The sequence below is a fragment of the Dipodomys merriami genome, unplaced genomic scaffold, assembly GCF_024711535.1.
Source record: "Dipodomys merriami isolate MVZ:Mamm:240054 unplaced genomic scaffold, mDipMer1.0.p SCAF_16, whole genome shotgun sequence".
NCBI classification, from domain to species: domain Eukaryota; kingdom Metazoa; phylum Chordata; class Mammalia; order Rodentia; family Heteromyidae; genus Dipodomys; species Dipodomys merriami.
Window position 1 is genome coordinate 18305453 of NW_027202937.1, and position 12543 is coordinate 18317995.

The following is a 12543-nucleotide window of genomic DNA, read 5'->3' on the forward strand; positions in this document are numbered from 1 at the left end:
ATGGAAGTAGAAGAGTTTTCATTTCCTGTGCATTGGCAGAGTATTGCTGTGGTCCAGGGGCTGCTTCAGATACCAGGGACCGGAAAGCACACAGATTCTGATTCCTGTTATTAATGGTGTAGCAACTGTAGTCATGAACTCTATGGCAAGTATTCAAATGCACTGATTTAAAAGATTTGATAATACCATTGCTATCATGCCTCCACTTCTCACACCATAAGACAACTAACCAACCATGTAGAAAAGAACAGTAGGCTGCTGGGTGCCTGTGGCTCACACTTGTAATCCTAGCTACTCAGGAGGCTGAGATCTGAGGAGCATGATTCGAAGCCAGCCCCGGGCAGAACAGTCCCCATGAGACTCTTATCTCCAGTTAACCACTCAAAAACGGGAAGTGGTGCTGTGGCTCAAGTGGTAGCGTGCTAGCCTTGAGCACAAAGAGGCCCAGGGACAGTGCCCAGGTCCTGAGTTCAAGCTCCACAACCAACAACAACAGCAACAAAAATATCTGTAGGCTGCTGCATTGTTACTTTTGTATTTTTATGAGAAAATAAACATGAAAGTGGGTTGTAATAGAGGCCAGCTCTGCATTGAGTTGAAGGCGTTGTCTGAGCCTCTGTTTCATGTATAAAAGTGGAGATGGGAGTTAATGATCTTCCAGAACTTCTGTGTGCATGCATGCACATGTACAATCTTTCCATTCCCAGCTGTAGCTCTATCACTCTGAACACCAAGACGCTCCTATTGAATACTTGCTTTTTCAACTAACAAAACACCTTCCACAGCAACATGGCCCTATTTGGTCCCTTCATTCAGAAGGGCAGCACAGCACAGTGTCTTTTCTGGGGACATCTGCTCCATGTGAAAATCTCGCCAACAGCTGCAACCTCCTCCTTCGCACTCCCATAGCACCTGGCCCATCTTTGAAGCACAGGGTTTCACTTTCCCTTCAATTATTAATTATCATCTGGACTGTGACTTTTGTTTTTTCAGTGTTGGGAATGAAACACAGAGCGTGTGCACACATGCACACATAACACACACACATACGCATACATGCTATCTGCTGTGCGGAGCTGTCAAACCGGGCTGACTTAATCATGTCCCCATCACAGTACATGCTAAAGGGGGGAAGGTACTTCCTCTAGTTAGCATGGGGAAGGGTGGGGGGAAAGGGGCTCTTCGCCAGCCAGCTTCCACTCTGTCATCAGCTCAGCTCTCAAATCACATAGCAGAAGTGATTTTAACCAAGCAGTTCCCAGGGAAACCAGGATTCTCCACCACTGAATAAAATTCCTTGCACGATTCCAGTAAATAAGTGGTTTTGAGAGAACATAAGCAGATAACATCTCCAAAGTACTCAGGATAGACATATACATGAATATTCAGTTAACCTCCCATATGCACATACCTATTTATAAAATACATCTATACATTATTATATTGTATTACATGTTATAAATGTGTAAACATGTAGAAAAATACAATGCACAATGGAAAAAAAAGCTTTAATAGATGTGGGAGTTTTTTTGGCCACATTAAGAAATGTTCATTTCCAAGAAGAACTCAATCTGGACTGAGCTGCTCTATTTTCTGTTAGACAAAGGAAATCATGTCCCTCCCTCCCCCCCCCCCCCACCACCCTTGACTATTATCTGATGTCGACTCCTTCCTCTCTCTCTTCAGGGTCTCTTATAAGACCACCAACATTCTTCAAACATTAGTGAAATAAAACAGGAGGAGGTTTTAGCGCCCTGTCTTCCCCCTCAGGAGATGTCACAAGTCAATCCCAAAGGTTTGCTGTGAAGTTGTAGGCATGACAGTGTGAAACTTGACAGATTACTCTCGCATTCTTTGTTTTCCTTGTGACCTGACTCTCATAAAACTTATTTTATTTTTGTCTTCCAAACTCCCTGGGTGTGTGGTCATATGATCTAAAGGGAGAAAAACATGGTCAAAACAGAACCCGAGACTCATCACTTTTACTTCATTTTCATTAAATTCAAAACTTTCAAATACTTGGATCAAATACTGTATCTACATCTTAAAGTGACTACATCTTAAAGTGACAAATCTAGTGCTATAGTAACTATTGTGTATATTTTTTAGGATTTAAACTATTATCATAGTTTTAGCTATATCTTAAAGAAAAAGTCAGCAAATATGAAAACAGTTGTTTTTAAGATGCATGTGGATGCCTGCCATATTAAAGATCATTTAATTATGTGTATATAACAGAGAGAAATGAGAAAGAAAGAGGGAGGGAGAGATAAGAGATATTTTATTCACACAGAATTAACAAGTATCATCTGCAGGTGATGATAAGATTGAAGTTGATTTTGTTTTCTTCTCTATGTATTGCTATAATTTTTCCAAACATTCTATAATGACCAAGCTTGTTTAACAAAACTATGCCTTGTATATCATTTATCCAGATCCTCATTCTGAAGCCTCTTTTTTTTTTTTTTTTTGCCAGTCCTGGGGTTTGAACACAGGGCCTGGGCACTGTCCCTGAGCTTCTTTTGCTCAAAGCTAGCACACTACCACTTAAGCCACAGAACTACTTGAGGCCTTTTCTGTTTGTGTGGTACCAAACAATCAAACCCAGGGCTTCATGCAAGCTAGGCAAGCACTCTACCACTAAGCCAGATTCCCAGCCCTAAGCTTATTAATAGAAATGCTAAAAACACCATGTGAAGTTGTTGATGTACAAGAAAAAAACCTATATTATTTCTAAGTTCTACATTGCATTTTAATTGTAATATAAATTGTAATGTTATTTCAGTCTCAAATAAGGAAATTCTATTCTAAACCAAATGCTCCCCAATGGATCCAATTTTAAGCACATTTTGGATTGGAGACCACAAGAGAAGTAGACAACAGTTCTTGCAAAGTGGTAGAATTGAGGATGAGTTGATGGGAGGCAGAAAGGAAGATGCTAAATCAGAAAGTGTGTCTGTCTAGACAAGATGAAAATTCTGGAAAGCACCATAAGCTCCTAAGCTTGTATTTACCATGCAGAACTGTACCAAAGGATACCTAAGTGGTGTCAAACCTGCCTAAAATGTATTGGGTTGAATGCAATACATTCAAATACCAAAAAAAGCTCCTTTTTAACTAAGAAAAAATAAGTTAGTTCAAGAAGTAAGTTGGAAGCAGGTGGTGGCTTACACCTGTAGGCTTAGCTATTCAAATAGCTGAGAACCCAAGATCACCCTTTAAAGTCCGCCTGGGTCCAAAAGAGTCATCTCCAATCAATCACCAAGAAGTCAGAGGTGATGATGTGGTTCAAGCGTTAGCGTGCCAGCCTTGAGTAAAATAGCTAAGGAACAGTGCCCAGCCTGACTTCAAGCCCCAGTACCAGCACCCGTGTGTGTGTGTGTGTGTGTGTGTGTGTGTGTGTGTGTGTGTGTGTGTGCATGTGTGCACACACACACATTAAGTTTGGTACTTGATTGAAGAAAATGCATCTCTATACAGATTTGGTTGCTAAACCTTTAAGAAAGCATGGGAAAAGCTGGGCATGGTGGCTCATGCCTGTAATCCTAGGTAATCAGGAGGCTGAGATCTGAGAATCATGGTTTGAAGCCAGCTCAGGCTGAAAAGTCCCTGTGAGACTCATCTCCAATTAACCACCAGAAAACCAGTAGTGGTGCTGTGGCTCAACGTGGTAGAGCGCTAGCCTTGAGCAAAAGAGCTCACTCAGGGACAGCACCCAGATCCTGAGTTCAAACCCCACAACCAACAAGGACAGCAAAAAAGAAAACATGGAATTAAACCATTTTTTAATTGTAAGAAAGATTGGGGGGGGGGATGGAGAAGAGAGGACAAGAAAGAATAATAAACAGGTGAATGTTCTGAAAGTACATAATATGCATGTATGGAACCCTCACACTGTACAATTCATATGCAGTAGTAAGAATGTAGGGAAATGCAGCCCATCTGCCTTTGTAGCATGGTGGATAGAAGGGAACCCATGGGCTAGGGCCTCTGGGAGGTCTGCATTCCCTGAAATTGTACGTTGGTTTCTCCATCTATGTGTGCATTTGCATTTTTATGGTCACATGCATTTTTCATAGCTTTTATCAAACTCTCAAATGACCCCAAAAAGGTCAAAAACTAATAGCATAGAGAAAACATGAGCTTTGGGTTTAGGAGGAGTTGAGTTCAAAATTGTAATTTACAAGATTAGCTGGGAAATAGCTGTGGGAACTTGGAATGAATTGAATTTTTAGAATTATTATATGCCACCTTGCATATATTAGTGTATGTTTTTAAGATGATATGAGCACCGAGAGTAGGATCCACCACCTATAAGAGACTCTGTAAGGAGCAGCTACTATAGGTACCTCATCCTCTAGATTGCTGGACTCACCACTCCCCTGTTCTGTCTGGCCAGGCTTCAATATTATCCAGGTGGCCTTCCTTTTAGGTGTGTTTTTCCTTTTTCTTTGTGTGATTATAAAGGTGATGTACAAAGGGGTTAAAGTTGCCTAAGTCAGGTAATGAATACATTTCATTGCTTTTGGTTTTTGGGTTTTCTGTTTTCATTGTTTGTGTTTTTGGTTTGTTTTCTACTGGTACTGAGGCCCATGGGTACTCAGGGCCTGGGTGCTGTTCTTGAGTTTTTTTTTCTTCCTCTCTCTCTCTCTCTCTCAAGGCTAGCACTCTACTACTTAAGTCATAGCTCCTTGTCCAGCTTTGGGGGTGGTTAATTGAAGATGAGTCTCATGGAACCATCATTCCCAGCTAGGTTTACAGGCATGAACCACTGGAGCCGGATCACTTATGTTCTTAAATTGCTAACTATAATATAATACATGCCATAATAATACATAATGTTTGTTCCCCTTGTTGTTGACTCTTTGAGGCAATTCCTGCCATTGAAATTTAGATCCTTATTTCACCAGGGTATCTGCCAAATGCCAACAATGGCTCATGTACACTTTTCACACTATCTAACACATTGCAGAGTTCTTTTTAAAAATAAAAAATAAAAAGCTCCTCTTTTTTGGGGAAAGGAGGGTCTTTTCTTTCTTGGCAATGGAGATCAAACCCAGGATATTGTATCTGCTAGGCAGGTGCTTTTCCACTGAACTATATACCAGCCCGAGTCCTTGTTAAACAATGTAAAACAGTACCTGTGCAGGCAGGAATAGCAGAAAGCCAGAAGTCACATTTCCCAGGTCTCCAGAGGCCCTTGAATTCTTATGGACCCCTTGAAAACAGTGCTAATTACTGTCTATGTATGCATATTGCTGCATTACTTGTACGCCTTCATAAGGATATGCATGTGTCCTTGTGTGTGTGTGTGTGTGTGTGTGTGTATACATCTGCATGCCACAGTGCCCCAGATGTCCAGCCTAAGAGAAGGTAGTGCATTAATTTGCAAAGACAAATGGTGGAGGGCTTGCATTAACCATTTCATATACCAAGTCCTCAACTTGATGTGTTAACTCTGAGAGTCATGGCCTCATGCTAGAGGCCAGGGCTCACACCTGTAATCCTAGCTACTCAGGAGGCTAAGATCTGAGGATCACAGTTCAAAGCCAGCCCAGGAAGGTAAGTCTGTGAGATTCTTACCTCCAATAAAACACCAGAAAAATGGAAGTGGCACTGTGGCTCAAGTGGTAGAGCACTAACCTTGAGCTGAAGAACTGAGGGACAGCGCCCAGGTCCAGAGTTCAAGCCCTAGGACTGACCAAAAAAAAAAAAAAAAAGAATAGTCATTTGTCACACCCCTTTCTGCAAACGTTGGTCCCATGTTCTATGTAGCCTTGCAAATACTTGTCAGAGGAAGAAGTACATATTTATATTCAAGGCTGATTGTGGTGGCTCATGCCTATAATCCCAGCTACTTAGGATACCAAGCCAGGATTCTTGCCCTTTGGAGCCCATCTTGGGCTATACAGCTAGAACCTATCTCAAAGCAGGAAAGAAAAAAAATCTAATTCAAGCCTGGATCAGAAAATACCATATATCGACTCTGCTTCTGAAATACCAATTCTGGAGTTGACAGAATCACTGCTAAAATTTTATTTTCAATCAAATATAATTTATGAGTTCAGAATAGCCAGGCCTGGACCTAATACCATGATTGTAACGCATGGGTCTGCTGTCTAGGGGCTCAGGTACATTACTTCAGTCATTACTGTTATAAACCTGAACCACTGGGGTCTTTAGAGATAGTGGCTTCAGCATTGTCCCCCTAGTTCTGTGAGCTCCATGTGATGTTCCCCAGACTGCCCTGGTCTGTGCTCAGCACCCCCAGGATCAATCTCCAGCCTTCTTGCTTTGAATTCCACTATTTCCAGTTCCTAAGAGAGGTTGTTCCTTTTCCTTAAGCTCTTGGGAAATAAAGGGTTGTATCCTCATAAGGAATAGGCAGTGACTTGAAACTAAATAGCCTCTCTACTCAAAGAGCCCAACCTCCCTGTAATTCTAGGAAGTTTATACTGGCTCCGTCTTTCTTCCCACCCAGAGAATCCTCTTCCTGGCACATCTTTTCTTCCTGTCTCTGCCAGACCTTTGTCTCTTTCACCCATTGGAGAAAGCTAAACTTTTCTTTACTAATATGTCATATGCCAAATGAATTTCCTCCTCCTTCTCCTCCTCCTCTTTTTCCTTCTCTTCCTCCTCCTCTTCCTTCTTTTCTGCACTGGGGATTGAAACCAGGACTTCACACATGCTAGACAAATGCTCTATCTCTTGAGCCATGGCCCCAGTACTTCTGTTTGTTGTTTTGCTAACTTTGCTTGCCCTGGCTTGAAGCTTGGGGCCAGTAGCTGGGAATACAGAAGTGTACCACATCACAGAAGGCTCAGACAAGATACTATTTCTGCTTATAGATTCAGGACAGTATTTCTCTTGGCTTTTTAAGAAAAAAATCATTTTCTTTCAATAAAACAAGAAATATACATAAAGGTCAAGAACTATCATTCAAATGTTTCCTTCTTAAAGACTTGATGTGAAGCTGTCATAGTCTTATAGGTAGTCCGCTTCCATAATATCTAACAAAATAATCTCAGAACAATGAAGCAAACAAAGACTGTGTTCAGGAAATTTTCATTGCAGAATTATTGCTAGTAGTAGTAGTAGCAGTAGTAGTAACAATTTGAATATAATCTATAGGTCTAATAATGAGAAAATAATTCAGCAAATATTATATAGGTACTTAGTGAAATATTCTGTATGCATTCAAAGGGTAGTTGTAAGGCTGGGCACTGGTGGCTCACACCTGTAATCCTAGCTACTCAGAAAGCTGAGATCTGAGGATCAAGGTTCAAAGCCAGCCCAGGCTACACCCTAAGACTCTTATCTCTAATCAGCGAAAAGCTAGAAGTAGAGCTGTGGCTCAAGTGGTAGAATGTCAGCCTTACACACAAAAAAAGAAAAACCAAGCAACAATGCAAGGTCCTGAATTCAAGCCTTAGTTACAGGTACAAAACAAAACAAAACAAAATCCCTGCAAGTCATAAAGATGTATGATAATAAGGAAAATGATAAGATAATGTATTTAAAAATAAGATAGTGTAAATTTGCAAAAAGCAACAAGTCATGTTCACAAATGCACCTGTAAGAAATATGGAAAGGAAGACTCATAAGTACAAAATATGGTAGTGACAGGTAATAGAATATGGATCTTTTTGTGTGTTTGTTTTCTCTGTAATGAAATTCTATCCACTCTAACAGGGATAAACTTATAAATTAATTAAAATGACAAAGAAATGCAATTTCAACCCATTGGATGATCCTGGGGAAATGGGAAATTTTAAGCCAAAGAGTCCAAATAAATGAAGTTACCTATAACCTCAGTATCCCGTAGAAATCTCTATCAGCTATCCAAATTCTATGGTATAAATTCACCTTTTTTTTTGTAACTTCAACAGTACCCCCATTTACTTGTCACGTAATTCTTTGCAAAGTGGCCAAGAACTGTGGAAAAGCCTGCCCAAGGATTCTAGTGAGCAAAGCGAAGGTCAAAGGCCACACTCAGCCTCTAGCCTCTTGGGAGAAATCACTTTGGCCCCCCTCTTGCCATGACTCTAATAACCTAGAATTTCTAAACCATAGTATTTGAGAAGCAGGAAATTGGAAAGTGGATGAGGTTCCAGAAAGTGGCATTTGCTAGCCTAACAGTAAAGTCCAGAAGTAAAGAAAACCACCCCAGAATGAACCAAACCTTTCAAAAGTGATTCAATATTGGCTTGTCAAGCATAACTATAGCCTGACATTTTCTAGGATAGTTTGGCTTTCCAATGATGTATTATAGTCTAGTCAGAGGAGTATGTGAAATACACATTTTAGAGAAAAAAAATTCATTAGTATGGTTTCTCTTCAAAATGTATTTTTTCCTAAAATCACGCAAGCCAACAGAAAAAAAAAGAAAAAAGAAAAACAAAACACATAACTACAAGGAACTGATCCTTCCTTTATTACAGCTCTCTCTTCCTAAAATTTATACTTGAGCTTTTTGGAAAAAGAAATGGCAATTTATAAACTCAAGGAGAAGCAACTGTCTCAAGATTGCCTCTTTTTGTCTGGTTGCTAATGAAGTACTCTGAGAACCCCCCCCCCCCCACAATCTAAAGTTGGCATGTATCTTTTACTCTTCTTTGCCAGACCTCCTCCACTCACATTGGTTTTCCTCCTATGGCCAGTCCCTTGACTGGCTTTATCACAAAGTTGAGCTGTACCAGTCTTTGGGGCCTTAAACTGCAGATATGAAAACGTCAGTTTGTTTTAAAGTTAACAAGAAGCCTTCCTGCCTGGATCTCTGTGAGTGCCTGGAGCCCTGGGAGATGGCGGCCTATCACAATGCTTGTGGCTCTTTGGAAACTTGGGTTGTTTTTGCTTGTGGATGAGTTCCAACTGAGGCACATGTTTTTCAAAAAAAGAAAAGAAAAGGAATGCCAAAGATAACAAAAAATGCAAAGGAGAGGGGAGGAGGAGACTTATCCCAGGCACAGAAGGGAGCCCAGATTACAACTTACTAAACAGCTCTATGTTCAAGGACTCCGGAATCTCTACCCCATTTACAATGACCTAGAATGACTGAGGTTAAAAACAATGTTGCACAGTGCCTTAGAAAACAGTGATTTGGCAGCGCCCCCTCCCCCACCCCAAACGTGTTTCACATCTTCTTCATGTCCCTTGGGTCATAGGTCACTACATTCTATTCTGTTATTTAAGCTGTTTACAGCTCTATCTGAGTGGTCTTTGTTGACAATGTGGTTTCCAAGTAATTTTCTAAAAACATTCAGATTGCCATTCCCTGTCATTAGTTGCTGTAATTTGTTTTCGGGGGTTGACGGTCAGCACTGTAATTGCCCTGAAAATGCTCAATGGGTCTTGGTGACCATCGTGTGCACCTCTGTGTTAAACTCATTGCCATTTCTTGAACCCATTTTAGATTCAAGAGAGCATGCCATCTTCAAAGACGATAATTATTTTGGTGTTATTATAGTTTAGCATTTACAGAGCACTTATCTTTCTAAGACATTGCAATCATTGATTTGTTATCTTGCCCTCTACTCTCCAGCTCTAAGCTATTTGAATTCTCTAGTTTCTAGCAGAGCCACTGAGACTAGGGCAGGGTAGTTGGCTGGTGAGTGATTTCTTTCAAAATTCCCACCCATTTTCTAGGCAACCCCACCCAACTGCAGATGCACTGGCTAACTTTGTTACTTGTTTATAAGGGAGGGGAGTTTTGTGTTGGATGCTCTCTGAATGTATGTATAAGATACATTTCAAAGTCATAGATTACTCTAGGATGGCCTGATGTTTTAGATTCTTTTTCTTATTATTAGTTATGGCCACTCATTTGCTCCTTCATTAAAATGTGAATTGAGCTCTTCTCTGGCAGAAAAGGAATTATGGCCTAGGAAAGGAGAAAGTCCTCCCATACAGGTAAGTCAAGAACCCAACTGAACATACTGCCAGATGCCTTGTACACTGCCATCTCCAGAACGTCCTGTGGGTCTACCAGCGGAATTGTTTCTCCTCGGGAGGAGGAGGTGCACTGAACTGGAACTTGGAAGCACTAGTTCTGTGTGTGTATGCATGGAAGTGGGACATGGGAGAGAGCAATAAAGATAAAAGGGAGAAATAGCTATTTTGCCGAAACAAAACAACATGGAAAACGAGAACTTAGAATACTTCATCACTTTTGCCCCCATTTGAGGGTTTGTTTTAAGGAAATGAGGCTGGGAAAATAGTTTGGAGGAAGGATCTGGATGGTCTGTAAATTGCTGAACATAGCAAATTTCTCCATTAAGCAGTAGGTGTGGATTATAAGTAACTGGGAAGAAGCCTGACGTCTAGCAAATGCCACAGAGATTACTTGTATGGATGAGACACCAAATAACCAAGTAACCAAGAGCACCGAACAGAAGCCAAGAAATTAGGCATAAGGAGGGAAACTTGGTCATTAAGCAGCTTAAGTTAGATTGCAGAACACTGAGACAAGATGGACTGAGGAATTTGCTGGTTTTGACTTTTGCAATGATGAGCTTTGAACTCAGGACCTCACACTTGCTAGGCAGACGTGTCTTCCACTTGAGCAATGCCCTCCGATATTGTTTCAACAGACAGATCCTGTCTTAAGCATCAGTGTTCATTTTCTCATACATTTATTTGTAGGTGATTAAAGATTCACCATCCAATCTTATTTGCTTATAGATTTCTCTGTCTCTACTTTTTTCTCCCTTTTTAAATTTCCCCTCTATATTCTATGCCATATTTGTGCCAAATTCCACTTCCTCTGGCATCCATGATACTGTGATTTTTGCAACTTCCTGGACGGTGTGGAAAGTTGAAAGTGAGTCACGCCACAGCCTTTGGTCATCTCATATTTCTCAGTATCTCTCAGCCTGCAAGTCTCCCTCTGGGTCAGCAAGCTCTTCCTCATAACAAATGACCTTTCATTTGCTGCTAGGCATGGATGTGAAGGTCCCTTACCCACAGTCTTATTATATAGGGACACAAAATACAATAATAAAACGGGAGAGGGTACCATCTACTAAGCAGGTATTATGTCCAGGTCCTAAACTGACAATTTGCCGACACTGTCTCCTCTAACTTCCAGTTTGATGAGTCTGTTATCATTGCGTCATTTTACAGTCAAGAAAAACACAGAGAAGGTAAAGGGCATGCACAAGTAATTCAGAATTAAAGGTGCAAACTATCAGTCACCAAAAGTGTAGCCTCTGCACAAAATACCGTATCAGAATTGTCTTCAGTTACTCAATGCTGACATCTATTCTGGAAAAGGATGAACTGGGCCTTCAAATGCAGAAAGCTCCATTATTCACATTATAAAATAAATGAAGACTTGATATAGGAGCTAATAATGTACACGATCATTAAAATGACTCTCCTCGACATGCCAAGTCTTTTAAATGTTTACCCTTCAGGATGGAATTCTTTCCAAAACAATAGACACTTCTGGGCACTCGCCAGTCGCGACCATAGTGGACTGAATCTGACTTCTTCTAGAAGATTCTTTATGAGACAAGGAAGCATTTTTTACTGTACTGAGTATATCCCTGAGGCTGGTCACACACACATGGGCCAGGGTTCCCACAGGAGTATGGTGCACAGGGTATGGCACATAGTGAAAATATGCTTTCACTCAGTGCCACCCTCTTCGTGATACCATGAGGCGTTGAATTTTGTCCCCCTAAAATTCATATGCTGAATTCTTAATATTCAGATGTCTGTAGGATCTTTGCAGAGACAATTAAATTATAAAAGTCACTAGGTCACTAATACAATCTGACTAGTGTCCTTCAAAAGAGGGGTAATGTGGACGGAGTTAAGTACAGAGGGCAAAGTGGATAAGAAGACAGGAATACTGGATTCAAATGGCTTCTACAAGCCCAGGACAAAAACCTAGACAGATCCTTCCCTCACCACGTCTATACCTTGATCTTGACCTGCCTACTGTCTAAGCCATTTTGTAGGACTTTGCTATGGCTGCCTACCTGTCATTCCCTCTCCCTTTCCCCATGCTCATCCATACAAATAAGAACACACTGAGATAATGCATTGGTAACAAGGGACCAGGTAATGAACCTGCCCTAAAAGTTTCCTTTGAGCTGTGCTACTCAAATAATCATGGATCTCAGAACAATATTCCAATACTGGATCTCTCTCTTTCTCTCTCTCTCTCTCTCTCTCTCTCTCTCTCTCTCTCTCTCTCTCTCTCTCTCTCTCTCTCTCTCTCTCTCTCTCTCTCTCTCTCTCTCTCTCTCTCTCTCTCTCTCTCTCTCTCTCTCTCTCTCTCTCTCTCTCTCTCTCTCTCTCTCTCTCTCTCTCTCTCTCTCTCTCTCTCTCTCTCTCTCTCTCTCTCTCTCTCTCTGAAAGGAATGAGTTCCTCCAGAGGTTATAAGCACTTTTGGGCCCAGCCCCCCAGTGGCAGGCCCTGATTCTTGCACACATGGGCTCTTCCCTCATTCCAAACAGGTTTTAAGACAAGTATATGCAGCTGCTAGCTTAAGACATGTGAATCAACTGGCAGCCAAGTCATCAGCCTCCTTGTCC

General features: G+C 41.1%; 1 protein-coding gene across 3 annotated transcripts in view; it reads right to left on the bottom strand.

Moving 5' to 3' along the window:
• Positions 1 to 1654: 1654 nt before the first annotated feature.
• The window catches only part of Cdkal1 (CDK5 regulatory subunit associated protein 1 like 1), a 732742-nt gene continuing 721853 nt past the window's right edge, over positions 1655 to 12543 (bottom strand). The window contains exons 17-18 of one of the 3 annotated variants that reach the window (XR_011372241.1): positions 5644 to 5697; positions 1655 to 1934 (exon numbers count right to left, since the gene is read on the bottom strand). The gene's annotated coding sequence lies outside the window, so the exon portion shown is untranslated. Of the gene's footprint in view, positions 1935 to 5583; positions 5698 to 12543 lie in introns of all 3 variants that reach the window. The other 2 variants (XR_011372240.1, XM_070024471.1) reach the window with 2 other exon arrangements.